Source organism: Neovison vison, chromosome 4, assembly GCF_020171115.1.
Source record: "Neovison vison isolate M4711 chromosome 4, ASM_NN_V1, whole genome shotgun sequence".
Lineage (NCBI taxonomy): Eukaryota > Metazoa > Chordata > Mammalia > Carnivora > Mustelidae > Neogale > Neogale vison.
This window is the reverse complement of record NC_058094.1, coordinates 116972655-116998633: the sequence shown is the minus strand read 5'-3', so window position 1 is coordinate 116998633 and position 25979 is coordinate 116972655. Positions and strand designations below refer to the sequence as shown.

The 25979-nt window shown below is 42.7% G+C and overlaps 1 pseudogene; it reads left to right on the top strand.

Annotated features, from left to right (window-relative positions):
• Positions 1 to 11313: 11313 nt before the first annotated feature.
• On the top strand, positions 11314 to 12843 carry LOC122903984 (annotated as a pseudogene).
• The last annotated feature ends 13136 nt before the right edge of the window (positions 12844 to 25979 follow it).

Below are 25979 nucleotides of genomic sequence, written 5' to 3'. Positions count from 1 at the left end.
GTTTTTGTGCCAATACCATGCTGTCTTGATGATGACAGCTTTGTAATAACGCTTGAAATCCGGAATTGTGATGCCACCAACTTTGGCTTTGTTTTTCAATATCCCTTTGGCTACTCGAGGTCTTTTCTGGTTCCATATAAATTTTAAAATTATTTGTTCCATTTCTTTGAAAAAGATGGGTGGTACTTTGATAGGAATTGCATTAAATGCGTAGATTGCTTTAGGTAGCATAGACATTTTCACAATATTTCTTCTTCCAATCCAGGAGCATGGAACATTTTTCCATTTCTTTGTGTCTTCCTCAATTTCTTTCATGAGTACTTTATAGTTTTCTGAGTATAGATTCTGTGCCTCTTTGGTTAGGTTTATTCCTAGGTATCTTATGGTTTGGGGTGCAATTGTAAATGGGATTGACTCCTTAATTTCTCTTTCTTCTGTCTTGTTGTTTGTGTAGAGAAATGCAACTGATTTCTGTGCATTGATCTTATATCCTGACACTTTACTGAATTCCTGTATAAGTTCTAGCAGTTTTGGAGTGGAGTCTTTTGGGTTTTCCACATAGAGTATCATATCATCTGCGAAGAGTGATAATTTGACTTCTTCTTTGCCGATTTGGATGCCTTTAATTTCCTTTTGCTGTCTGATTGCTGAGGCTAGGACTTCTAGTACTATGTTGAATAGCAGTGGTGATAATGGACATCCCTGCCGTGTTCCTGACCTTAGTGGAAAAGCTTTCAGTTTTTCTCCATTGAGAATGATATTTGAAGTGGGTTTTTCATAGATGGCTTTGATGATATTGAGGTATGTGCCCTCTATCCCTACACTTTGAAGGGTTTTGATCAGGAAGGGATGCTATACTTTGTCAAATGCTTTTTCAGCATCTATTGAGAGTATCATATGGTTCTTGTTCTTTCTTTTATTGATGTGTTGTATCACATTGACTGATTTGCGGATGTTGAACCAACCTTGCAGCCCTGGGATAAATCCCACTTGGTCGTGGTGAATAATCCTTTTAATGTACTGTTGAATCCTATTGGCTAATATTTTTTTGAGAATTTTTGCATCTGTGTTCATCAAGGATATTGGTCTATAGCTCTCTTTTTTGATGGGATCCTTGTCTGGTTTTGGGATCAAGGTGATGCTGGCCTCATAAAATGAGTTTGGGAGTTTTCCTTCCATTTCAATTTTTGGAACAATTTCAGGAGAATAGGAATTATTTCTTCTTTAAATGTTTGGTAGAATTCCCCCGGGAAGCCATCTGGCCCTGGGCTTTTGTTTGTTTGGAGATTTTTAATGACTGTTTCAATCTCCTTACTGGTTATGGGTCTGTTCAGGCTTTCTATTTCTTCCTGGTTCAATTTTGGTAGTTTATATGTTTCTAGGAATGCATCCATTTCTTCCAGATTGTCAAATTTGTTGGCGTAGAGTTGCTCATAGTATGTTCTTATAATAGTTTGTATTTCTTTGGTGTTAGTTGTGATCTCTCCTCTTTCATTCATGATTTTATTTATTTGGGTCCTTTCTCTTTTCTTTTTGATAAGTCTGGCCAAGGGTTTATCAATTTTATTAATTCTTTCAAAGAACAAGCTCCTAGTATTGTTGATTTGTTCTATTGTTTTTTTGGTTTCTATTTCACTGATTTCTGCTCTGATCTTTATGATTTCTCTTCTCCTTCTGGGCTTAGGGTTTCTTTCTTGTTCTTTCTCCAGCACCTTTAGGTGTAGGGTTAGGTTGTGTACCTGAGACCTTTCTTGTTTCTTGAGAAAAGCTTGTACCGCTATATATTTTCCTCTCAGGACTGCCTTTGTTGTGTCCCACAGATTTTGAACCGTTGTATTTTCATTATCATTTGTTTCCATGATTTTTTTCAATTCTTCTTTAATTTCCCGGTTGACCCATTCATTCTTTGAAGGATGCTGTTTAGTCTCCATGTATTTATGTTCTTTCCAAACTTTCTCTTGTGGTTGAGTTCTAGCTTCAGAGCATTGTGGTCTGAAAATATGCAGGGAATGATCCCAATCTTTTGATACCGGTTGAGTCCTGATTTAGGACCAAGGATGTGATCTATTCTGGAGAATGTTCCATGTGCACTAGAGAAGAATGTGTATTCTGTTGCTTTGGGATGAAATGTTCTGAATATATCTGTGATGTCCATCTCATCCAGTGTATCATTTAAGGCCTTTATTTCCCTGTTGATCTTTTGCTTGGATGATCTGTCCATTTCAGTGAGGGGAGTGTTAAAGTCCCCTACTATTATTGTATTATTGTTGATGTGTTTCTTTGATTTTGTTATTAATTGGTTTATATAGTTGGCTGTGCCCACGTTGGTGGCATAGATATTTAAAATTGTTAGATCTTCTTGTTGGACAGACCCTTTGAGTATGATATAGTGTCCTTCCTCATCTCTTATTATAGTCTTTGGCTTAAAATCTAATTGATCTGATATAAGGATTGCCACTCCTGCTTTTTTCTGATGTCCATTAGCATGGTAAATTCTTTTCCACCCCCTCACTTTAAGTCTGGAGGTGTCTTCGGGTTTAAAATGAGTTTCTTGGAGGCAACATATAGATTTATTTTGTTTTTTTATCCATTCTGATACCCTGTGTCTTTTGATTGGGGCATTTAGCCCATTAACGTTCAGGGTAACTATTGAGAGATATGAATTTAGTGCCATTGTATTGACTGTAAGGTGACTGTTACTGTATATTGTCTCTGTTCCTTTCTGATCTACCATTTGTAGGCTCTCTCTTTGCTTAGAGGACCCCTTTCAGTATTTCCTGTAGAGCTGGTTTGGTATTTGCAAATTCTTTCAGTTTTTGTTTGTCCTGGAAGCTTTTAATCTCTCCTTCTATTTTCAATGATAGCCTAGCTGGATATAGTATTCTTGGCTGCATGTTTTTCTCGTTTAGTGCTCTGAAAATATCATGCCAGCTCTTTCTGGCCTGCCAGGTCTCTGTGGATAAGTCAGCTGCCAATCTAATACTTTTACCATTGTATGTTACAGACTTCTTTTCCCGGGCTGCTTTCAGGATTTTCTCTTTGTCACTAAGGCTTGTAAATTTTACTATTAGGTGACGGGGTGTGGGCCTATTCTTATTGATTTTGAGGGGCGTTCTCTGAACCTCCTGAATTTTGATGCTCGTTCCCTTTGCCATATTGGGGAAATTCTCCCCAATAATTCTCTCCAGTATACCTTCTGCTCCCCTCTCTCTTTCTTCTTCTTCTGGAATCCCAATTATTCTAATGTTGTTTCGTCTTATGGTGTCACTTATCTCTCGAATTCTCCCCTCATGGTCCAGTAGCTCTTTGTCCCTCTTTTTCTCAGCTTCTTTATTCTCTGTCATTTGGTCTTCTAATTGCTAATTCTTTCTTCTGCCTCATTTATCCTAGCAGTGAGAGCCTCCATTTTTGATTGAACTTCATTAATAGCTTTTTTGATTTCAACTTGGTTAGATTTTAGTTCTTTTATTTCTCCAGAGAGTGCTTTTATATCTCTGGAGAGGGTTTCTCTAATGTCTTCCATGCCTTTTTCAAGCCCGGCTATAACCTTGAGAATTGTCATTTTGAACTCTAGATCTGACATATTACCAATGTCTGTACTGATTAGGTCCCTAGCCTTCGGTACTGCCTCTTGTTCTTTTTTTTTTGTGGTGAATTTTTCCGCCTTGTCATTTTGTCCAGCTAAGAGTATATGAAGGAGCAAGTAAAATACTAAAAGGGTGGCAACAATCCCAGGAAAATATGCTTTAACCAAATCAGAAGAGATACCAAATCGTGAGGGGGGATTTCTCCCTCCCCCCTCACGATTGGGTGAGGGATCTCCTCTGATTGGGATCTCCTTTGATTGGGATCTCCCAATCTCTTCTGATTGGGATCTCCCAATCTCTTCTGATTGGGATCTCCCAATCTCTTCTGATTTGGGGATAAAAAGAGGTTCAAAAAGAAAGAAAGAAAAAAAAAGAAAAAAAGGAATTAAAAAAAAGAGATTGAATTAAAAATTCAATCAAGAATTTAAAAAAGAATTAAGAAAAAAAAGATTGAAGAGATTAGGATCTCTTCTGATTTGGGGATAAAAAGAGGTTCAAAAATAAAGAAAGAAAAAAAGAAAAAAAAAGAATTAAAAAAAAGAAAATGAATAAAGAAAAGTATAAAAAAGAAAAATATATATATATTAGATAGTCTAGTTAAAAAACGTTAAAAAAGAAAAGGGTAAAAGTTTTAAAAAATTTTAGCAGAAGAAGAGAAAAAATAATGAAAAAGAAAAAAATTAAATTAACTGCAAGACTAAAAAATCACAGGGAGAAATCCATGAGTTCCGTGGTTTCTTTTCTCCTCCTCTGGAATTCTGCTGTTCTCCTTGGTATTGAAACTGCACTCCTTGGTAGGTGAACTTGGTCTTGGCAGGATTTCTTGTTGATCTTCTGGGGGAGGGGCCTGTTTTAGTGATTCTCAAGTGTCTTTGCCCCAGGCGGAATTACACCGCCCTTAGCAGGGGCCAGGCTGAGTGATCTGCTCGGCTTTGCTTTCAGTAGCTTTTGTTCCCTGAGTGGTTTCCGTAGAGTTCCGGAGGACGGGAATACAAATGGCGGCCTCCTGGTCTCCGGCCCGGAGGAGCCAAGAGCCCGGGGCCCCACTCCCCAGTGCGCCCTCAGAGAACAGCTCCCAGTAACTCGCGTCTGCCTGACCTCCGGCCACGCTCCGAGCTCACCGAGCTTGCGACCGGTTCAAGGCAACTCTGAGCTGCGAGCTCACTGTCGGCTCTGTCTCTGCAGCCGGCTTTCCCGTTCCAATATCCGCAAGCTCTGCGACACTCAGACACCCCCGATCCTTCTGTGACCCCGCGGGACCTGAGGTCACGCCGACCCCGCGTGGGCTTCGCCCCAGTTTAGCCTCCAGAGCGATGTCCCTCAGCAGAACAGACTTTTAAAAGTCCCAATTTTGCGCTCCGTTGCTCCGCCGCTTGCCGGGAGCCGGCCCCTCCCCCCGGGGTCTATCTTCCCGTCGCTTTGGATTCACTTCTCCGCCAGTCCTACCTTTCAGAAAGTGGTTGTTTTTCTGTTTCTAGAATTGCTGTTCTTCTCTTCGATCTGCCGATGGATTTGCAGGTGTTTGCAATCTTTAGATAAGCTCTCTAGCTGATCTCCTGCTAGCTGAGGTAGTCTCAGCCTGCTACTTCTCCGCCATCTTGACTCCTCCCTGTTGGCTAGAATCTTACTGAGAATCTTAGCATCCATATTCATCAGTGATATTGGTCTGAAATTCTCCTTTTTGGTAGGGTCCTTGCCTGGTTTGGGGATCAGGGTAATGCTGGCTTCACAGAAAGGGTCTGGAAGTTTTCCTTCTGCTTCAATTTTTTGAAACAACTTCAGGAGAATAGGTGTTATTTCTTCTTTGAAGGTTTGGTAGAATTCCCCAGGGAATCCGTCAGGTCCTGAGCTCTTGTTTTTTGGGAGGTTTTTGATCACTGCTTCAATCTCGTTATTAGATATTGGTCTATTCAGGTTGTCGATTTCTTCCTGGTTCAATTTTGGTAGTTTATATTTTTCCAGGAATGCATCCATTTCATCTAGGTTGCTAAGCTTATTGGCATATAACTGTTCGTAATAACTTCTGTTGATTGTTTCTACTTCCTTGGTGTTAGTTGTGATCTCTCCCTTTTCATTCATAATTTTATGAATTTGGGATTTCTCTCTTTTCTTTCGGATGAGTGTAGCCAGTGGCTTATCGATCTTATTGATTCGTTCAAAAAACCAGCTTCTAGTTTCATTGATACGTTCTACTGTATCTCTGGTTTCTCCCTCATTGATCTCAGCTCTAATCTTGATTTCCCTTCTTATGTGTGGAGTTGGTTTGATTTGTTGTTTATCCTCCAGTTCTTTAAGGTGTAGAGACAGCTGGTGTGTTCTGGATTTTTCAATTTTTTTGAGCAAGGCTTGGATGGCTATATATTTTCCCCTTAGGACCGCCTTTGCTGTATCCCATTGGTTTTGGACCGAAGTGTCTTCATTCTCATTGGTTTCCATGAATTGTTTCAGTTCTTCTTTGATCTCCTGCTTGATCCAAGCATTCTTAAGCAAGGTGGTCTTTAGCTTCCAGGAGTCTGAGTTCCTTCGGAACTTTTCCTTGTGATTGAGCTCCAGTTTCAAAGCATTGTGATCTGAGAATATGCAGGGAATCATCTCAGTCTTTTGGTATCGGCTGAGTCCTGATTTGTGACCCAGTATGTGGTCTATTCTAGAGAAGGTTCCGTGTGAACTTGAGAAGAATGAGTATTCTGCTGTTTTAGGGTGGAATGTTCTGTATATATCTATGAGGTCCATCTGGTCCAATCTGTCATCAATGCTCTTGTTTCTTTATTGATTTTCTGCTTCGATGATCTGTCTAATTCTGAAAGAGGCGTGTTAAGATCTCCTACGATTAGTGTATTCATATCAATATGACTCTTTATCTTGATTAACAGTTTTCTTAAGTAATTGGCTGCTCCCATATTGGGAGCATAGATATTTACAATTGTCAGATCATCTTGGTGGATAGTCCCTTTAAGGATTATGTAGTGTCCTTCTATATCTCTGACTACAATCTTTAGTTTGAAGTCTAATTTATCTGATATGAGAATCGCTACCCCGGCCTTCTTTTGAGTCCCATTGGCATGAAAGATGCTTCTCCACCCCTTCACTTTCAGTCTGCGTGTGTCTTTAGGTTCAAAATGGGTCTCTTGTAGACAGCATATGGATGGGTACTGTCGTTTTATCCAATCTGCAACCCTGTGCCGTTTTATGGGTGCATTTAGGCCATTCACATTGAGAGTGATTATTGATAGATACGTTTTTATTGACATCGAGTTACCTTTGAAGTCTTTCTTTCTGTAGACTGTCTCTATATTTCTGTTCAATGCTATTCTTGGGATTTTTCCTCTTTTATAGATCCCCCCCTTAATATTTCCTGCAGTATCGGCTTGGTGGTTGCATAGTCTTTTAAGCCTTGCCGGTCTTGGAATCTCTTTATCTCTCCATCCATTTTGAATGTCAGTCTTGCTGGATAAAGTATTCTTGGCTGCATGTTCTTCTCATTTAGTGCCCTGAATATATCTTGCCAGCCTCTTCTGGCTTGCCAGGTCTCTGTGGACAGGTCTGACGTTATTCTGATGGGCTTCCCTCTGTAAGTAAGGAGCCTCTTTGCCCTGGCGGCTTTCAAGAGATTATACCTACAATTATAATTTCTCAATTTGACTATCAGGTGTCGTGATGTTTTTTTGGAGTGTATAATCTTGGGTGGAGACCGTTCAGCCTCTAGTACATGAACGCTGGTTTCATTCGCGAGATTCGGAAAATTTTCATGAAGGACTTGTTCCATGATATCTTCTAGACTTCTTTCTTTCTCCTCCCCTTCAGGAATTCCAATAATTCTGACGTTGGAACACTTCATGGCATCATTTATTTCCCTGATTCTGCTTTCGTGGGATCTAAGCTGTTTGTTCCAGGCTTCCTCCTGATCCTTTCTCTCTATCTGTTTGTCTTCCAGATCACTAATTCTATCTTCTGTCTCAGTTACCCTAGCTTTGAGAGAGTTTAGATTGGATTGGAACTCATTGAGAGCATTGTGGACCTCCTCCCTGGTAGCTTTAAGCTCCGCCCTAACATTGTGAACATCCTGTCTGGTCGCTTTCAGTTCGGCCCTAATCAATTCTGTTTGGTCATCCATGGCTTTCTCCAACCTAGCTATTGCCTGGATAATTGTTAGCCTGAATTCTCTTTCCGACATATTGTCTATGTTGATAGCCGTTAGCTCTGTTGCAGAAGGTCCATCCTCTGTATTTTTCTTCTGTTGGGCATTCCTCCTCCTAGTCATTTTGGTGTGAGAAGACTGAACAGATGTAGCTGGATGTATCAACTCTGGTGCAGTCAAGGTGCACCCTGGAACACTTCCTGATCTCCGTCTCAGAGAGAAGCCTCAGTCTGGGTTCAGAAGCTGAATAAATTCCCCCTTGGACGCTGGCAGTGCAGGTTCCAAGTTAAAGACCCTGGGGGCGCAGGATCTTTTGCTCGTCCCCAAAGCCAAGGCAGTGACGGCTGTCTGGGAGCTCCTGACCGCCAGAGAGGTTCCAAGCAGCTATCACACGCTGAGATTTTGCCGCCGGCCTGGGCTGGGAGTGCCCGGCTTGCGCGCACCTCTTTTCAGCGGCGGCTGTGGGTCGGGCGCGCGTCTGGGGCACTGAGAATGGGGCGCTGGTCCGGAAGCCGCAGGCTGGGCTTTTACGCGCCTCTGTCCGGGGAAGAGTTTCGCGCGTGCGGCTTAGACTTTGAAACAATGGCGCGGGTCAAGAAGCGCCCCCGGGCCTTAGAAACCCAGGAGAGCTGGAGGGACGTGCGTGCGCATCTCAAGCTTTGTGGTAGGGCTAGCGCGCGTTCTGCAGACCGGCGCAGCTCCCATCCCCTCACAGGAGCCGGAACCCATGTGCTCTGGGGCGCGCTGGCGGCTTAGGGACCAGGAGCTGGTTTCTCTGCCGCACTCTCTCTGCCTCCGCGCCGGGGAGGCCGTCTGGGACTGGGGACTTAAGCCCCTGTCCCTAGCCGCCCCGATTCCCACAATTTCCCCCCCGCAATCCTTTGCTCTTTTGGAGTGCTTTCAACCAGTCTCCAAGTTACTGCTGGTCCCCAGACGCTGGGCACTCTCGCTCTTATCGGGGTATTACTTTCGCACCGGTCGCCTCTGGTGGCACCCTCCCCCCCCCCTTTTTTTTTTTTTTTGTTTATCTTCTGATATCAGTCCGCTGTTCCCATTCCACTTTACCTGTTCACTGGCGTCTTCTGCCCCTGTAGAGATCCAGACGTGTATAATTCTGATCTCAGGCTGATTTCATGGGTGATCGGAGTTCTTTGGTAGGTATTCAGCTCACTTTGGGGTACCAGCTGAAAAGACGCCTCTTCCTAGTACCCCGCCATCTTGTCCCCCCCCAACTATCTTTCTATTAATGCCTTCCTAGATGGAAAAACTGCCTTTGACAAAAGCAAGGTCTCCTGTATCCTCTGTGTCCTCTGTCCTACTGCAACGTTCTTGCAAAATCTCCCTTTTGCCTGACCACCCCCAACCCCATCATAGAGTCATCCTCCCATCATGACCCCAGTATAGCACAGAAATCGGAATAGTTTCATTTCTGGACTGAAATGCACCTCAAGTCAAACCATCGCCTGAGTGTCTGTAAAAGTCACTGTCTTGAACACGACTCACCGATATAGTTTGAAACTCAAACGTATAAAATTTAATCAGCAGTTGACATGGATGTGAGGCTACCATGTAGAAAGATCTATCTGAATTCCAGAAAGTAACATGGCACCTGACTACAAGTGGCATGCAGAGGTTGATGCAGAGACTATTCCTGAGGAAAGGGGCTGGAATTCGTATGTTGAGTCAGGAAGGGAGGAACACGAGTGAGCAGTCCTTCCACAGTCCCTCCTGTTTTGGCCATTAGCAGAGGGTTCACCCTGCACAGAAACCTGGCCAATGCTGGGGAACAGGAGGGAGATTTCTCACGTACCTCAAATCATTCCATGTGTGTTATGTCCTGGGAAGAGAAACCTTGTATTTACAGACAATGTGGAAGAACCTTCAGCCACATGTTTCCAGTTCAAATGACATCAGAACTCGTTCATCCTGGATTGCACCACACACATCTCCCCAGTGTGGGAGAGCCTTTGGTCTGGGCTCTAACCTCGGGAGACACAAGAGAACTCACCCTTCTGAGGAAAGTAGGCATGATACACATGGGGGAAACAATTCTAGGCCAGGGCTCACCTCTGCACACAGCAAAACCACGGGAGAGGCACCTCAGGGATGTAACAAGGATGGGAGACCCTTCATTCAGAGAGCTCTGTTCTTATTCTTCCCCATGACCTCACATGGGTTAGACGCCTTGTGGTGGCATTGCTGTACCAGAGCCCACAGCAACATGCATCCCTTCGAGGCCATGGGCACGTTGCCACAGACAGAAACTGGTTGAATCCATCTTCAAGGGATAGCATTTAGTACATCCATACCCTTAGCCAGCATCTGAGGAACCACACCAGTCGGAACCCCGACAAATGTGGTCAACGTGGAAGAGCTGTTAGATACAGCTCTCACATTTGGAGACAACAGACAACTCGGACCAGGGAAACTTGTGTCTGTCATTACTGGGGTCCTGCCTGTACCCAGAGTGCCCACCTTTCTCACCACCACATAAATCAGAGAGTACAAACCCTGTGACTCCGATCACTGAGGCAGAGCCTTCTGCCAGATATGGTCACTTTCCCAACACCAGAGAACTCACACAGGGAAAATGACTAACACTGTGTATTCTTGGAAGAAGCTTCAGCTGGGGCTCAGGCCTGAGCTCCTGCTACCATCTTAGAGAGCGGGTCATCCCTCATACAGAAGCGAAGGTTCAGGGACCTCCTGGGACACCCTGCATCATTGCTGCTGCTGAATGCTGATGAAATCCATGTGGGAATCCCATTCCTCATGGAGCCAACACGTGAAGGACCTGGGAGGATTCACACAAAAGAAAGTTTTCCTGGAGTGATGAGGAAAGGAATGTTCTCAGGTATTCCTTCTTCCTTAGCCAACTATGACACCCTCACACCGAGGAAACACTGATCCCAGTGCATAGGGGGGAAATTCTTCCCTGGATACTCACATCAGAAAATCACTGGGCAAATACCTCCCAAGGAATTTATTAGGGTGAAAATGAGTTACAAACTCATACACTGACAATTTTTCACTGCAAACACATACAACTGAGTCACGTTCTGAGGGATGCTGAATGTAGTATTTCAGTAACCAATAGCTAGAAATAAAGCAAATCTGCTCCCATCCATCAGTACTTGCATAAAGACCAGTATCACTGAAAAGGAGGGGTCTCACAACCATGCACACTGTGACAGTTAAGATCGGGGGGACTTTTCCTTTACTAGCTCTCACAACTGACACTGGTACTGTCTCTTGGTAGGAAGTTTGACACATATATACACTGCCTGGGATCCATGATAACATCAATTGAAGGGTTAACTTAGAATCTTAGAACACAAGGTGATTGACGTATGTTCACGAAAACAATCTGTCAATGTATGTAGATTTCAAAGATGAATGGCACCAAGACTCAACAAACACATGGTTTGTGATCTACCTCTCGTGTATCCTTAATTATAATATTGTCCTCATAAATTGGAAAGGATTTATAAATTAATTACATGATTAGAAACATTTCTATTTTCTTTACTTATTTGAGAGTGAGAGAGCTAGAGAGGGGCAAGAATAGTCCAGGTTGGGGAGAACAATATGGCAGATGGCGAGGAGCTGGAAAAGAAAAGAAGGAGAATAGAGGAGCTGCTGGCTGAGAAAATGGCTGTTGATGGTGGGTTGGGGGAACACTGGAGACAGGTAAGGTCGCTGGAACCATGGAAAGAAGTTCCTCGAGTGATCTGGACCCTTCACACACCCTGATTTCGAACCGAGCACTGAATCTCTCCAGTTTTTGTTAGATACATGTAAAGTTCTAGACATTGGAGCTGGTGGCTTAGGATGTGAGCTCCTGAAAAATCTGGTGTTGTCTGGTTTTAGACAGATTCATGTTATAGACATGGACACTATAGATGTTTCCCATCTAAATAGGCAGTTTTTATTTAGGCCCTGATATTGGAAGACCTAAGGTTGAAGTTGCTGCAGAATTTCTAAATGACAGAGTTCCTAACTGCAAGGTAGTTCCACATTTCAACAAGATTCAGGATTTTAATGACACTTTCTATCGACAATTTCATATAATTGTATGTGGACTGCACTCTATCATAGCCAGAAGAGGGATAAATGGTATGTTGATATCCCTTCTGAATTATGAAGATGGTGTTTTAGATCCAAGCTCCATTGTCCCTTTAATAGATGGGGGGACAGAAGGTTTTAAAGGAAATGCCCAGGTGATTCTTCCTGGAATGACTGCTTGTATTGAATGCACACTAGAACTGTATCCTCCACAGGTTAATTTTCCCATGTGCACCATTGCGTCTATGCCCAGGCTACCAGAACACTCTATTGAGTATGTAAGGATACTGCAATGGCCTACGGAGCAGCCTTTTGGAGAAGGAATTCCATTAGACGGAGATGATCCTGATCATATTCAGTGGATTTTCCAAAAATCCCTCGAGAGGGCATCACAATAAAATATTAGGGGTGAGACCTATAGACTCACTCAAGGAGTAGTAAAAAGAATAATTCCAGCAGTAGCTTCTACAAATGCGGTCATAGCAGCTGTGTGTGCCACTGAGGTTTTTTATATAGCCACAAGTGCATATATTCCTCTTAATAATTACTTGGTATTCAATGATGTAGATGGACTATACACATACACATTTGAAGCAGAGAGAAAGGAAAACTGCTCAGCTTGTCGTCAGCTTCCTCAAAGTATTCAGTTTTCTCCATCTGCTAAACTACAGGAGGTTTTGGATTATTTAACCAATAGTGCTTCTCTGCAGATGAAATGTCCAGCTATCACAGCTACATTAGAGGGAAAAAATAGAACACTTTGCCTATAGTCAGTAACCTCTATTGAAGAATGAACAAGGCCAAATCTCTCCAAAACGTTGAAAGAATTGGGACTCATTGATGGGCAAGAACTGGCAGATGCTGATGTTACCACACCACAGACTGTACTATTCAAACTTTGTTTTACTTCTTAAGGAAAATAAACTTGTACATAATAGAAAACTCATGGAAATATATTATGTGGATGCTAAGACATTTAATGTCATTTTTAGCATTAGTGTTGCTGGAATTTGACTTTTATATAATGAACCACTCTTTTTAAAATTTATAACTTCCCCCTTGAAGACAGAATTTTGGGGTTGGTACTTGTAAGCATTTTCATTAGTAATATGGGAAATGATGCTTGGAGAGAGAGAATGAACAAATGTATTGCTTCATTCAAAAGAAAAGGCAAGTACTTTCTTGTGTCTGACTTTTGTTACTGTGGTCTAAGAATGCATTCCTAAGCTTTCATTTGAGCACCCACATAAAGAAAAGATGTCCCTCTAAAGAAAAAAAAATAAGTTTTAAATGACCTTGACTATTACACCCTGACATCTAGAACATGTTGAACATAGCCCATTTCTTGCTTGATTTAATACTCATTTAATTTTGGTTGTCCAAATGAATATTAATTGTTGCAAAGGTTACCTTGTCTATAATAATTTGTAAATGGTATTATAGCTGAATACCTGTGCATGGATATGGGAACTATTTTCATGTTTACTTGTAGTGCCATATAGGCCAGTATGCACAACATTAAAGCCAAGACATGGATGTTTAAAAGATTTTAATGCTCAGGCAGTTATCACTGATGCTTTCACACTATTTATTAATAAAATCATATATTGTATTAAAAAAAAAAGAATAGTCCAGGTTGGGCGGCAGAGAAGAGGGAGAGGAAGCAGGCTTCACATTGAGAAGGGTGTCCAATGCTGGACCTGATCCTCCAGGATCCAGAGATCCTGACCTCAGCCAAGGGCAGATGCTTAACCAACTGTGCCACCCCGGAACTTGGAAATTGATTTAATCTTTTAGAGTGGTGCTGATTTTGAAGAATTGTGTGTATCAGGACAGGAATTAAACTGTACTTTTCAGATTCAGGCAGTGACGTCTTCCTCCCCCTCTATGAGAATTTGGTAGCCAGGTGCTTTTCTCCACCACCAAGAGTTGCTCCTTATGTCTTGGCCTGAGAATGTGTAAGACCACTGCTGATATGGAAACAGTGCCCGATTTAGAACGGGAGGGGATATGTATGCTCCCTTCCATAAACACAAAGCACATCCAGGAATGCCTGTATGTTTCTTTTATTTAAAGGACAAACTCTTGATTTAGGCTCATGTCCTGATATCAGGGTTGTCAGATTGAGCCCGTGACATGTGTCATGCTCTGCACCACAGATGGAGCCTGCGTAAAGGTCTCTCTCTCCCTTCATACCTCCCCTTCCAATCTTGGCTACCAGAAGTTCCACAATGACTATGCCAGACTAAAGGAGGAGTGTGTAGGACAAGAGGTGATCCAGACATCAATCACCATTGGCAACTACTGACAGGAGACTAAATAAACTTCCTGCTGCTGCCAGAACCAAACAGAAGACTTGCAGAAATCCTATTACAACTGCATTTCACATGACCTCTTAGCAATGCTTACTTCTCCTAGAATCTTCATATTAGAAATATGTTCTCATTCATCTACCCTGAATCTTCAGTGATATGGAATTCCTACAGGAGATGTGCAAACACTCTACCTCCTCATGTCTTCTCTACTCTATGTGAGTGACCTTCTTACTGACCCTCTTGATTTTGGCTGAGATGATGATTCCAGGGTTGTGAGATCGAGCCCTGCAAAGTGTGTGGCGCCTGCCCAGTGTATCCCTCTCTCTCTCTCTCACCTCTCCCTCTTAAAAAAAAAATACAAACAAACAAACAAACAAAAAACAGCACATCCACTCAGATATCAATTTGTAAAGATGCCCGATATTTTTTTACTCTAGTTTACTGGCCCTAAAAAGAATGTGTTGACAGAAAACACTATTTTGGAGAGAATGTCTATTTATAAAATAACCCAGCAATAATTCAGGATTCTGCTAACATAAGCAAACTGTAGTTCAGATTTTTTTTTTTTTGAGGAGGGACTTGCAGAACCTTCTCCATATGTGCCACTAAGTAATTTACCCCAAGCAACAAATTCTAGTTATTCTGGCTAAAGGTACATCTCCAATTTAATCGAAAAGAAGAAGGTATCTTTCCCTCCAGAAGAAACACAGAAGCCAGCAAAAGAGGCACCCAAGTCACACCATGAACCTCAACCCAGGCAGAAAGTTCAGAACCAGGACAACTTACTGCTGTGATGCACATCCACCATGGAGACGACAGGGGTCACACTTCTGTACGTGTTGCACTTGAATCTGCACTGAAGAGTCAGAGGCCAGATGGACTGGATGCTGACAAGGAGGTAAAGTCACCTGAGCCTCAAAGCACCACCTATAAAAACACAGATAGCATTTAGCTGAGGTTTCAGGACCCATACTCAGAAAGACACAATGTCATACAAAACTGAAAGCATGCTCCTCCCTTCCAGCAGAGAGCACAAGCTCAAAGAGGCCAAAACCACAGGATCCTGAAATTTGTGAAAGACTTAGCATTGCTGCTGGTAGACCTTCAAATAATACATGCATGGTAAGTTAGCTACCAGGAGTTCTATGATATCTATGCCAGTCCCAAGCAGAAGGATGTGGGCCAGGAGATGGCCCAGAGGTCAATCATCATTTGCAATTAGTGAAGAGAGTCTAATTAAAGTTCCTGCTGATCTGAAAACCCGAACAGAAGATCTGCAGAAACCCTATTTCAACTGCATTTTGCATGACCGTCCTAGGGTTGCTTACTTCTCCTTGAATCTTTTTTAACTTTTGACATGTGTTCTCATTAATCTACCCCGTATCTTCAATGACACAGAACTCCCATAGGAGATATGCACATACTCTACCTTCTCAATGTCTTTTCTACTCTACATGAGTGACTCTGTTAGTCTTTCTTTCTCTTTTCACAACTCTTTTTGGCTGAAATGAGCCTCTGGTCTTTCCTTTCTAAGACATCCCTCTCATGGACCCTGGAACTAAAAAAAAAGAAAGAAAGAAAAAACCAACAACTAATCACCACCCAATATGAATGTAACCTATACTTTGGAGATTGAAGTTGTTTCACTCCGAACCAGCGACTATGCTACTGACCCAAAGAGTCAGCCCTCCAGCAACCAATTTCTAGAGGATTCTGGGACAATTTGGGTTATAGTTCTGATAGGATTTTCCCAATAAGGAAACACTGCCAGCCTCCAAACCTGATTGCACACTAAATAGATTCAGGGCTACACGGGACCCACTGTGAGGCAAAGAAATGACTGGTGGTGGTGGCAGCGGGTGCCAGTCCACACGGCTGATGGATTTCAGTTCAACGAATTTGGGATGGTTTCTTAGATGCAAGAAGGCAGCCACAAGCACACTTGGTTTATTAGCATCTATTCTAATTAAGCCTAGAAGGCATAGTGATGGACCATTTCATCCAGATTTTGAAACCCTGCTGTGTTGGGAACTTTTCATGAGGAATCTCTAGAGTTAAATTTCAGTAGTGTCCAAGCCAAAGCTAAGCACGATACTCCCATCAGACTTGACTGCAATACCTGTCGATTTTGGTTGATTCCTTTTCTCGAGGTCCCACAAATATCCTGAGGTTCCTATAACTGCCAACAAATAACTTTCCCTACTCATCTGGCAAGGTTCCTGGGCACTGTGTCATCGAAGTGTGAAGCTTCTATTGCCAAGGGGGTGCCACAAAGCCACCCTTAATTACTGAAAATTGTGTGGTCATTATCTGACTCTATACACGTTACTCTCAAATTGGACATTTCACTCAATCCCTTGGTAAAATAACCAATGTTTCCAGCAGTGTCCTGTTACAAGAAAAAGGCACTTGTGCTGAACTTACGTTAATAATCCTAAGTACCTTGGAAGAAAGAATTCTCCCTGACAGCTTCTGAATGATGGAGGATTCAGGGAGGGAGAGAAGTTAAATGCTCCCATTTGCTCACACAGAAATATTTCATCACATTTCTGTAGCTCATGGATACTTTCAGATCCAGAAATACAGATACATGGATACAGATACAGATACATGGATAATTTTCCTCAATCTGGAAGAAGAAACATTAAAGAACCAGCAATGTTTCAAACAAGAGTCACTAAGGTAGACTCATCTCCCTCAACTCATTCAGTCCCCCCTTATTAATTCTTGTTCAGCTTGAATGCAGCTTTTCCATGAGTTCTGCAAATCTGTACCCATTTGAGTTTGAGGATTTTCACGATCAGACACTAAGACCCCATGAGACACATCACCATGTAAAGTCACAGGCATTTAGTGGTAGAGTAGGAATGAAAGGCCTGTGGACACACGATTAATGAGATATATTTTCACCAAACATTGAAATCAAGACATAAGCATGGAGGCAGAGAGGACACAAACCTGCATCCTGCTCCCTAGGGCATGGCGTGTCCATGAGTTTCCATATCTCCAAGCCAAACACACTCATGTCTTCTGAGCTAAGGGTTCTGCTTCTAGAATTTTCTCCCAAGGAGAAAACCAGTGGGGTTGTAAAGTATATGAACCAGTGTTCATGGAGGCTTCCTGGATGATGGTGTAACCCTGCAGCCTACCGTCTTACCCGAGGCCCACAAAACTGTCCAGTGCCCACTTTGCATCCACCATGGTCAGGCAGGTCTAGCCCTTTCTCCCCCAGTTGCATAGCACACCCTCTCTTGGTGTCCACCAGGCCACTCAGCCTCTGTGTTCCATGTCCTTGATGGATCTCCTTGGAAGGTGGTAACCTGCATAGGGGTGGAAGGAGCAAATATACTCCTTCCCACCCTTTATCCCCCTTTGCACCCATCCAAGGTTTGTGCAGGAGGAACAGAGCTGCAGGGACATGCAGATAGGGTTCTTCTTCTGTAAAGCTTCCAAGAATCCTCTTGCACAGAGCCTGAGCCTTAGCACTTAGCAGGATATTTTGGTCTCTAACCCCACCACCCACCCCAGCCACGAGGCAGCATTCCACATGCCAGCTTCCTCAGAAAGAACTCCTGCACCCTAGCTAGCTTCCCTCCATCCAACGCCCAAGTGCTGACCTAAGCATTCGAAAGGAGACTGGATTAGGAGACACACACATTGTAACCAGGTCCCTGACTGCACGTCACACCACACCTTCTACTTCAGGGTTGTGGTGATGGCAGAATTCCCGCTGTGTGCTTTTTGCCCTGAGACATGCCATCCTTCCAATGTGTCACAGAGTATAGAGATGGGCTTCAGCCCCCCTGTGATCTGGCTGTCTGATGCAGCTGCCTGGGCCTGCCCACCTCCCTCCCTGCCTCCAGTCCTTTCCTAAGAGCATCTGCCTAGGCCTTGCGACTCTGGCTCTGCTCCGGTGCCCCTGGTCCTGGTTGTAGGCCATCAACAGGCAGTTGAGGAGCCACAGACTCTGGCTTGCTGGCCCTGTGCTCCCCTCAACCCAACCACAATGGTGACCAATGTGGAACCAAGTGCCAGATAGGACTGCAGCCCCTGCCTTCCTGCTCAACCTCAGGGGGCATTTCTGAAGCAAGGCACATCAGACCCAAATACCTGCTCCCAGCCCCCTCCCCACCAGCCGAATAACCCCTAGAGACAGATGTGTAGGGAAGCCAACATATTCTACACTCCAGGCATTGCATATCACTCAGCCTCTCATGGTACGCAGGTGGGTCAGAGGAGGATTCAGCACAACAGCACAAACAACATGAGTAGTGAGCAAGTGTGCTACTCCCGGGGCAGAAACATTTCAAGATACCCTGCAATTGGCCTGGTTGTCAGCCTACCTGTGATCCAGTAAGAGCCCTGCTCTGACATTGACGAGCCAGCCACAGACCAAGAATACCTCTGCAGGTAAATGGGCCCAAATATATCCTGGATCCTTTCATTTTGTTGTTTTGATTTTGCTCCAATGTCCAGGGAGATATCTATGGGGCATGGATGGGGCTCTCCATTCAAGAGCACGGGATGTTAATGAGCCATATGTTCCCCTCAACACAAGTCCTGAGATAGGCCAGGTCAAGCTACTATTCATGGGCTACTGTGTGACCTCAGCAGGGCCAAAGCACAGCCTGCTCCCTGTGGAGAAAATAGGGATGCAGTCCCTGTGCCTCACATTTGGAAGCCAGAACTCTAAGGGAACCATGCATGTGGGCTGTTTGTAGCACAGAAACTGGCAGGCATCCCGCTGCCCTGAAAGCCACCCAGGCTCCTGGAGGCCTCAGAGTGTGGTTTCAGTGGCTGCTCTGTACTCCAGATCGCCCTGCTCTGTCCTGACATTGACCTAACCTGGAACCCCTGTGGTACCTCCAATGTTGGGTGGCATAAAAAGGGCCTAGAGTAGTTGGGGTGGCCCTGGGAAGGGAAACCAATGAGGCAAATCCCAAAATGAGGCTGGAGGACATATCATGGGCTCACTGATATGGAAACCCATAGCATATTGCTGTGGGAACAGGGAGCCCAGAGTCTGTGGAGGGTGTTCACATCACTGCCTCAACAGCTGTGTTCCTGTCAAATGACTGAATCTGTCTGTGACCCACATCTTCCATAGAAGTGGGCCTCACAGCACTTTGTACCCCAGGGATTGTAGAGGAGAAACCAAGACAATGAACAATAAAAGCACCTCACCAGTGCTTGGAACAGAAGCAGCTTCCATGAAGACATTTCTCTTTAGGATTGCTTTGTAGAAAACGTGTTTTGGAACCCCTGGCTCAGCTGGTCATGTCGTTTTGAACATCAGCGAAAAAGCACCTGGCTTCAGGGAGCCTCCCTCCAACATGGTGACTCAGAGCCACACTGATCCAGTTACACAACCTCCTCTCCAGGGATATTCCTGTCTGTCTGGTAAATATCGGGCTGTGTAGACACACTACCCTGCAAGCTCTGCCCCAGGAAGCTGTGGACCCAGCAAGTTTGTGGCTCCCAGTTGGGCCCAGCTGTCCTCCCCATGTCACCAGGACAGCGGACCTGGACCTCTGGCCTTACCTCACTTGTCAGTGGTGATGAGAGTGGCCTATAGGAGTTCCCCAACCCTGCCTCATCTTGATCATCAGTCTTAATATGTACACAGCTAAGTGGATGTGAATTGCCTCAACATGGCACCCATCTCCACTGTGGTGAAAATGCTGGTGTTGCTGTTGGCCACGCAGTAGATGATCTCATACACTGTGGGTGGGACAGGGGGGCTACACATCAGTCTCATCACTCCCTCGGACCCCACATTCCTGCCACCCCACCACCACCACTCTGCCATGTTTCTGCCACTTCCTTCCTCTTCTGCCAGCATCTGAGAGGAATGGCACAGCCACAGTGGCAGATGGAGCCTCTGAGTGCTGGGCCCCCATGACTCTCATTCCCCTTCATCCAGCCCCCCACCAAAATGTGGAAACAGTTTCATCTTTAGTGATTTAATACTTACATAAAACACCAGTACTCATCATATCAGCAATTTAAAACCTCCCAAAAAACCAAGTTCTAGAACCAGAAGCCTTTCATGGTATTCTCCCATTCAGGGAAGGATTCATAGCAGTCATTTGCCCACTTTTCAAAAAACTAGAAGAGAAAGCTTCTAAACTCATTTGCTGAGGCCAACATAACCCTAATGCAAAAATAAATGAGGACCCCCCAAGAAAAGAGTCTTAGAGTCCAATATCCCTGATGACCATATATGCAAAAATGTTCAACAAAATACTAACAACTAAAGTTCACCAATATGCTGAGAAAATCATATACTATGATCAAGTGGGATCTTGCAGGAATGCAATCATGCTTTACACGTACACATTGATCAAAGTGATACAGCACATTAAGAAAATAAAGAATAAAAATTATGTTATTTTGAGATGCAGGGAAGCATTTGACATACTTTAATATCCATTTGCAATCAAGATTTTTTTATGGCTATAACAATTTTTCCCCAATTTATTTATTATCAGAAAAACATTATTCATTATTTTTTCGCCACACCCAGTGCTCCATGCAAGTCGTGCCCTCTATAATATCCACCACCTGGTACCCCAACCACCCACGCCTCCGCCACTTCAAACCCCTCAGATTGTTTTTCAGAGTCCATAGTCTCTCATGGTTCACCACCCCTTCCAATTTACCCAAAAGCACATACCCTCCCCAATGTCCATAACCCTACCCCCCTTCTCCCAACCCCCCTCTCCCCAGCAACCCACAGTTTGTTTCGTGAGATTAAGAGTCACTTACGGTTTGTCACCCTCCCTATCCCATCTTGTTTCATGGATTCTTCTCCTACCCACTTAAGCCCCCATGTTGCATCATTACTTCCTCATATCAGGGAGATCATATGAGAGTTGTCTCTCTCCGCTTGACTTATTTCACTAAGCATGATATGCTCTAGTTCCATCCATGTTGTCGCAAATGGCAAGATTTCGTTTCTTTTGATGGCTGCATAGTATTCCATTGTGTATATATACCACATCTTCTTTATCCATTCATCTGTTGATGGACATCTAGGTTCTTTCCATAGTTTGGCTATTGTGGACATTGCAGCTATAAACATTCGGGTGCACGTGCCCCTTTGGATCACTACCTTTGTATCTTTAGGGTAAATACCCAGTAGTGCAATTGCTGGGTCATAGGGCAGTTCTATTTTCAAAATTTTTTTTAAAGATTTTATTTATTTATTTATTTGACAGAGAAAGATCACAAGTAGGCAGAGAGGCTAGCAGAGAGAGAGGAGGAGGAAGCAGGCTCCCTGCTGAGCAGAGAGCCCGATGCGGGACTCGATCCCAGGACCCTGAGATCATGACCTGAGCCGAAGGCAGCGGCTTAACCCACTGAGCCACCCAGGCGCCCTATTTTCAAAATTTTGAGGAACCTCCATGCTGTTTTCCAGAGTGGTTGCACCAGCTTGCATTCCCACCAACAGTGTAGGAGGGTTCCCCTTTCTCTGCATCCTCGCCAACATCTGTCATTTCCTGACTTGTTGATTTTAGCCATTCTGACTGGTGTGAGGTGATATCTCACTGTGCTTTTGATTTGTATTTCCCTGATGCCGAGTGATATGGAGCACTTTTCCATGTGTCTGTTGGCCATCTGGATGTCTTCTTTGCAGAAATGTCTGTTCATGTCCTCTGCCCATTTCTTGATTGGATTATTTGTTCTTTGGGTGTTGAGTTTGTTAAGTTCTTTATAGATTTTGGACACTAGTCCTTTATCTGATATGTCGTTTGCAAATATCTTCTCCCATTCTGTCAGTTGTCTTTTGATTTTTTTAACTGTTTCCTTTGCTGTGCAAAAGCTTTTGATCTTGATGAAATCCCAACAGTTCATTTCTGCCTTTGCTTCCCTTGCTTTTGGCGATGTTCCTAGGAAGATGTTGCTGCAGCTGAGGTCAAAGAGGTTGCTGCCTGTGTTCTCCTCAAGGATTTTGATGGAATCCTTTCTCACATTGAGGTCCTTAATCCATTTTGAGTTTATTTTTGTGTGTGGTGTAAGGAAAAGGTCCAATTTCATTTTTCTGCACGTGGCTGTCCAATTTTCCCAACATCATTTATTAAAGAGGCTGTCTTTTTTCCATTGGACATTTTTTCCTGCTTTGTCAAAGATTAGTTGAACATAGAGTTGAGGGTCTATTTCTGGGCTCTCTATTCTGTTCCATTGATCTATGTGTCTGTTTTTGTGCCAGAACCATACTGTCTTGATGATGACAGCTTTGTAATAGAGCTTGAATTCCTGATTTGTGATGCCACTAACTTTGGCTTTATTTGTCAATATCCCTTTGGCTATTCGAGGTCTTTTCTGGTTCCATATAAATTTTAAAATTATTTGTTCCATTTCTTGAAAAAGATGGATGGTACTTTGATAGGAATTGCATTAAATGTGTAGATTGCTTTAGGTAGCATAGACATTTTCACAATATTTATCCTTCTAATCCAGGAGCATGGAACATTTTTCCATTTCTTTGTGTCTTCCTCAATTTCTTTCATGAGTACTTTATAGTTTTCTGAGTATAGATTCTGTGCCTCTTTGGTTAGGTTTATTCCTAGGTATCTTATGATTTGGGGTGCAATTGTAAATGGGATTGACTCCTTAATTTCTCTTTCTTCTGTCTTATTGTTGGTGTAGAGAAATGCAACTGATTTCTGTGCATTGATCTTATATCCTGACACTTTACTGAATTCCTGTATAAGTTCTAGCAGTTTTGGAGTGGAGTCTTTTGGGTTTTCCACATAGAGTATCATATCATCTACGAAGAGTGATATTTTGACTTCTTCTTTGCCGATTTGGATGCCTTTAATTTCCTTTTGTTGTCTGATTGCTGAGGCTAGGACTTCTAGTACTATGTTGAATAGCAGTGGTGATAATGGACATCCCTGCCGTGTTCCTGACCTTAGTGGAAAAGCTTTCAGTTTTTCTCCATTGAGAATGATATTTGCGGTGGGTTTTTCATAGATGGCTTTGATGATATTGAGGTATGTGCCCTCTATCGCTACACTTTGAAGAGTTTTGATCAGGAAGGGATGCTGTACTTTGTCAAATGCTTTTTCAGCATCTATTGAGAGTATCATATGGTTCTTGTTCTTTCTTTTATTGATGTGTTGTATCACATTGATTGATTTGCGGATGTTGAACCAACCTTGCAGCCCTGGGATAAATCCCACTTGGTCGTGGTAAATAATCCTTTTAATGTACTGTTGAATCCCATTGGCTAGTATTTTGGTGAGAATTTTCGCATCTGTGTTCATCAAGGATATTGGTCTATAGCTCTCTTTTTTAATGTGATCCTTGTCTGGTGTAGGGATCAAGGTGATGTTGGCCTCTTAAAATGAGTTTGGAAGTTTTCCTTCCATTTCTATTTTTTGGAACAGTTTCAGGAGAATAGGAATTAGTTCTTCTTTAAATGTTTGGTAGAATTCCCTGGGGAAGCCGTCTGGCCCTGGGCTTTTGTTTGTTTGGAGATTTTTAATGACTGTTTCAATCTCCTTACTGGTTATGGGTCTGTTCAGGCTTTCTATTTCTTCCTGGTTCAATTTTGGTAGTTTATATGTTTCTAGGAATGCATCCATTTCTTCCAGATTGTCAAATTTGTTGGTGTAGAGTTGCTCATAGTATGTTCTTATAATTGTTTGTATTTCTTTGGTGTTAGTTGCGATCTCTCCTCTTTCATTCATGATTTTATTTATTTGGGTCCTTTCTCTTTTCTTTTTGATAAGTCTGGCCAAGGGTTTATCATTTTATTAATTCTTTCAAAGAACCAGCTCCTAGTATTGTTGATTTGTTCTATTGTTTTTTTGGTTTCTATTTCATTGATTTCTGCTCTGATCTTTATGATTTCTCTTCTCCTGCTTGGCTTAGGGTTTCTTTCTTGTTCTTTCTCCAGCTCCTTTATGTGTGGGGTTAGGTTGTGTACCTGAGACCTTTCTTGTTTCTTTTGAAAAGCTTGTACTGCTATATATTTTCCTCTCAGGACTGCCTTTGTTGTGTCCCACAGATTTTGAACCGTTGTATTTTCATTATCATTTGTTTCCATGATTTTTTTCAATTCTTCTTTAATTTCCCGGTTGACCCATTCATTCTTTAGAAGGATGCTGTTTAGTCTCCATGTATTTGGGTTCTTTCCAAACTTCCTCTTGTGGTTGAGTTCTAGCTTCAGAGCATTGTTGTCTGAAAATATGCAGGGAATGATCCCAATCTTTTGATACCGGTTGAGTCCTGATTTAGGACCGAGGATGTGATCTATTCTGGAGAATGTTCCATGTTCACTAGAGAAGAATGTGTATTCTGTTGCTTTGGGATGAAATGTTCTGAATATATCTGTGATGTCCATCTCATCCAGTGTATCATTTAAGGCCTTTATTTCCCTGTTGATCTTTTGCTTGGATGATCTGTCCATTTCAGTGAGGGGAGTGTTAAAGTCCCCTACTATTATTGTATTACTGTTGATGTGTTTCTTTGATTTTGTTATTAATTGGTTTATATAGTTGGCTGCTCCCACGTTGGGGGCATAGATATTTAAAATTGTTAGATCTTCTTGTTGGACAGACCCTTTGAGTATGATATAGTGTCCTTCCTCATCTCTTATTATAGTCTTTGGCTTAAAATCTAATTGATCTGATATAAGAATTGCCACTCCTGCTTTTTTCTGAAGTCCATTAGCATGGTAAATTCTTTTCCACCCCCTCACTTTAAATCTGGAGGTGTCTTTGGGATTAAAATGAGTTTCTTGGAGGCAACATATAGATTTATTTTGTTTTTTTTTTCCATACTGATACCCTGTGTCTTTTGATTGGGGCATTTAGTCCATTAACATTCAGGGTAACTATTGAGAGATATGATTTTAGTGCCATTTTATTGCCTATAATGTGACTGTTACTGTATATTGTCTCTGTTCCTTTCTGATCTACCACTTGTAGGCTCTCTCTTTGCTAAGAGGACCCCTTTCAGTATTTCCTGTAGAGCTTGTTTGGTGTTTGCAAATTCTTTCATTTTTTGTTCGTCCTGGAAGCTTTTAATCTCTCCTTCTATTTTCAATGATAGCCTAGCTGGATATAGTATTCTTGGCTGCATGTTTTTCTCGTTTAGTGCTCTGAAAATATCATGCCAGCTCTTTCTGGCCTGCCAGGTCTCTGTGGATAAGTCAGCTGCCAATCTAATACTTTTACCATTGTATGTTACAGACTTCTTTTCCCGGGCTGCTTTCAGGTTTTGCTCTTTGTCACTAAGGCTTGTAAATTTTACTATTAAGTGATGGGGTGTGGTCCTATTCTTATTGATATTGAGGGGAGTTCTCTGAACCTCCTGAAATTTGATGCTCGTTCCCTTTGCCATATTGGGGAAATTCTCCCCAATAATTCTCTCCAGTATACCTTCTGCTCCCCTCTCTCTTTCTTCTTCTTCTGGAATCCCAATTATTCTAATGTTGTTTCGTCTTGTGGTGTCACTTATCTCTCGAATTCTCCCCTCATGGTCCAGTAGCTGTTTGTCCCTCTTTTGCTCAGCTTCTTTATTCTCTGTCATTTGGTCTTCTATATCGCTAATTCTTTCTTCTGCCTCATTTATCCTAGCAGTGATAGCCTCCATTTTTTATTGAACCTCATTAATAGCTTTTTTGATTTCAACTTGGTTAGATTTTAGTTCTTTTATTTCTCCAGAAAGGGCTTTTATATCTCTGGAGAGGGTTTCTCTAATATCTTCCATGCTTTTTTCAAGCCCGGCTAGAACCTTGAGGATTGTCATTTTGAACTCTAGATCTGACATATTACCAATGTCTGCATTGATTAGGTCCCTAGCCTTCGGTACTGCCTCTTGTTCTTTTTTTTTGTTGTGAATTTTTCCGCCTTGTCATTT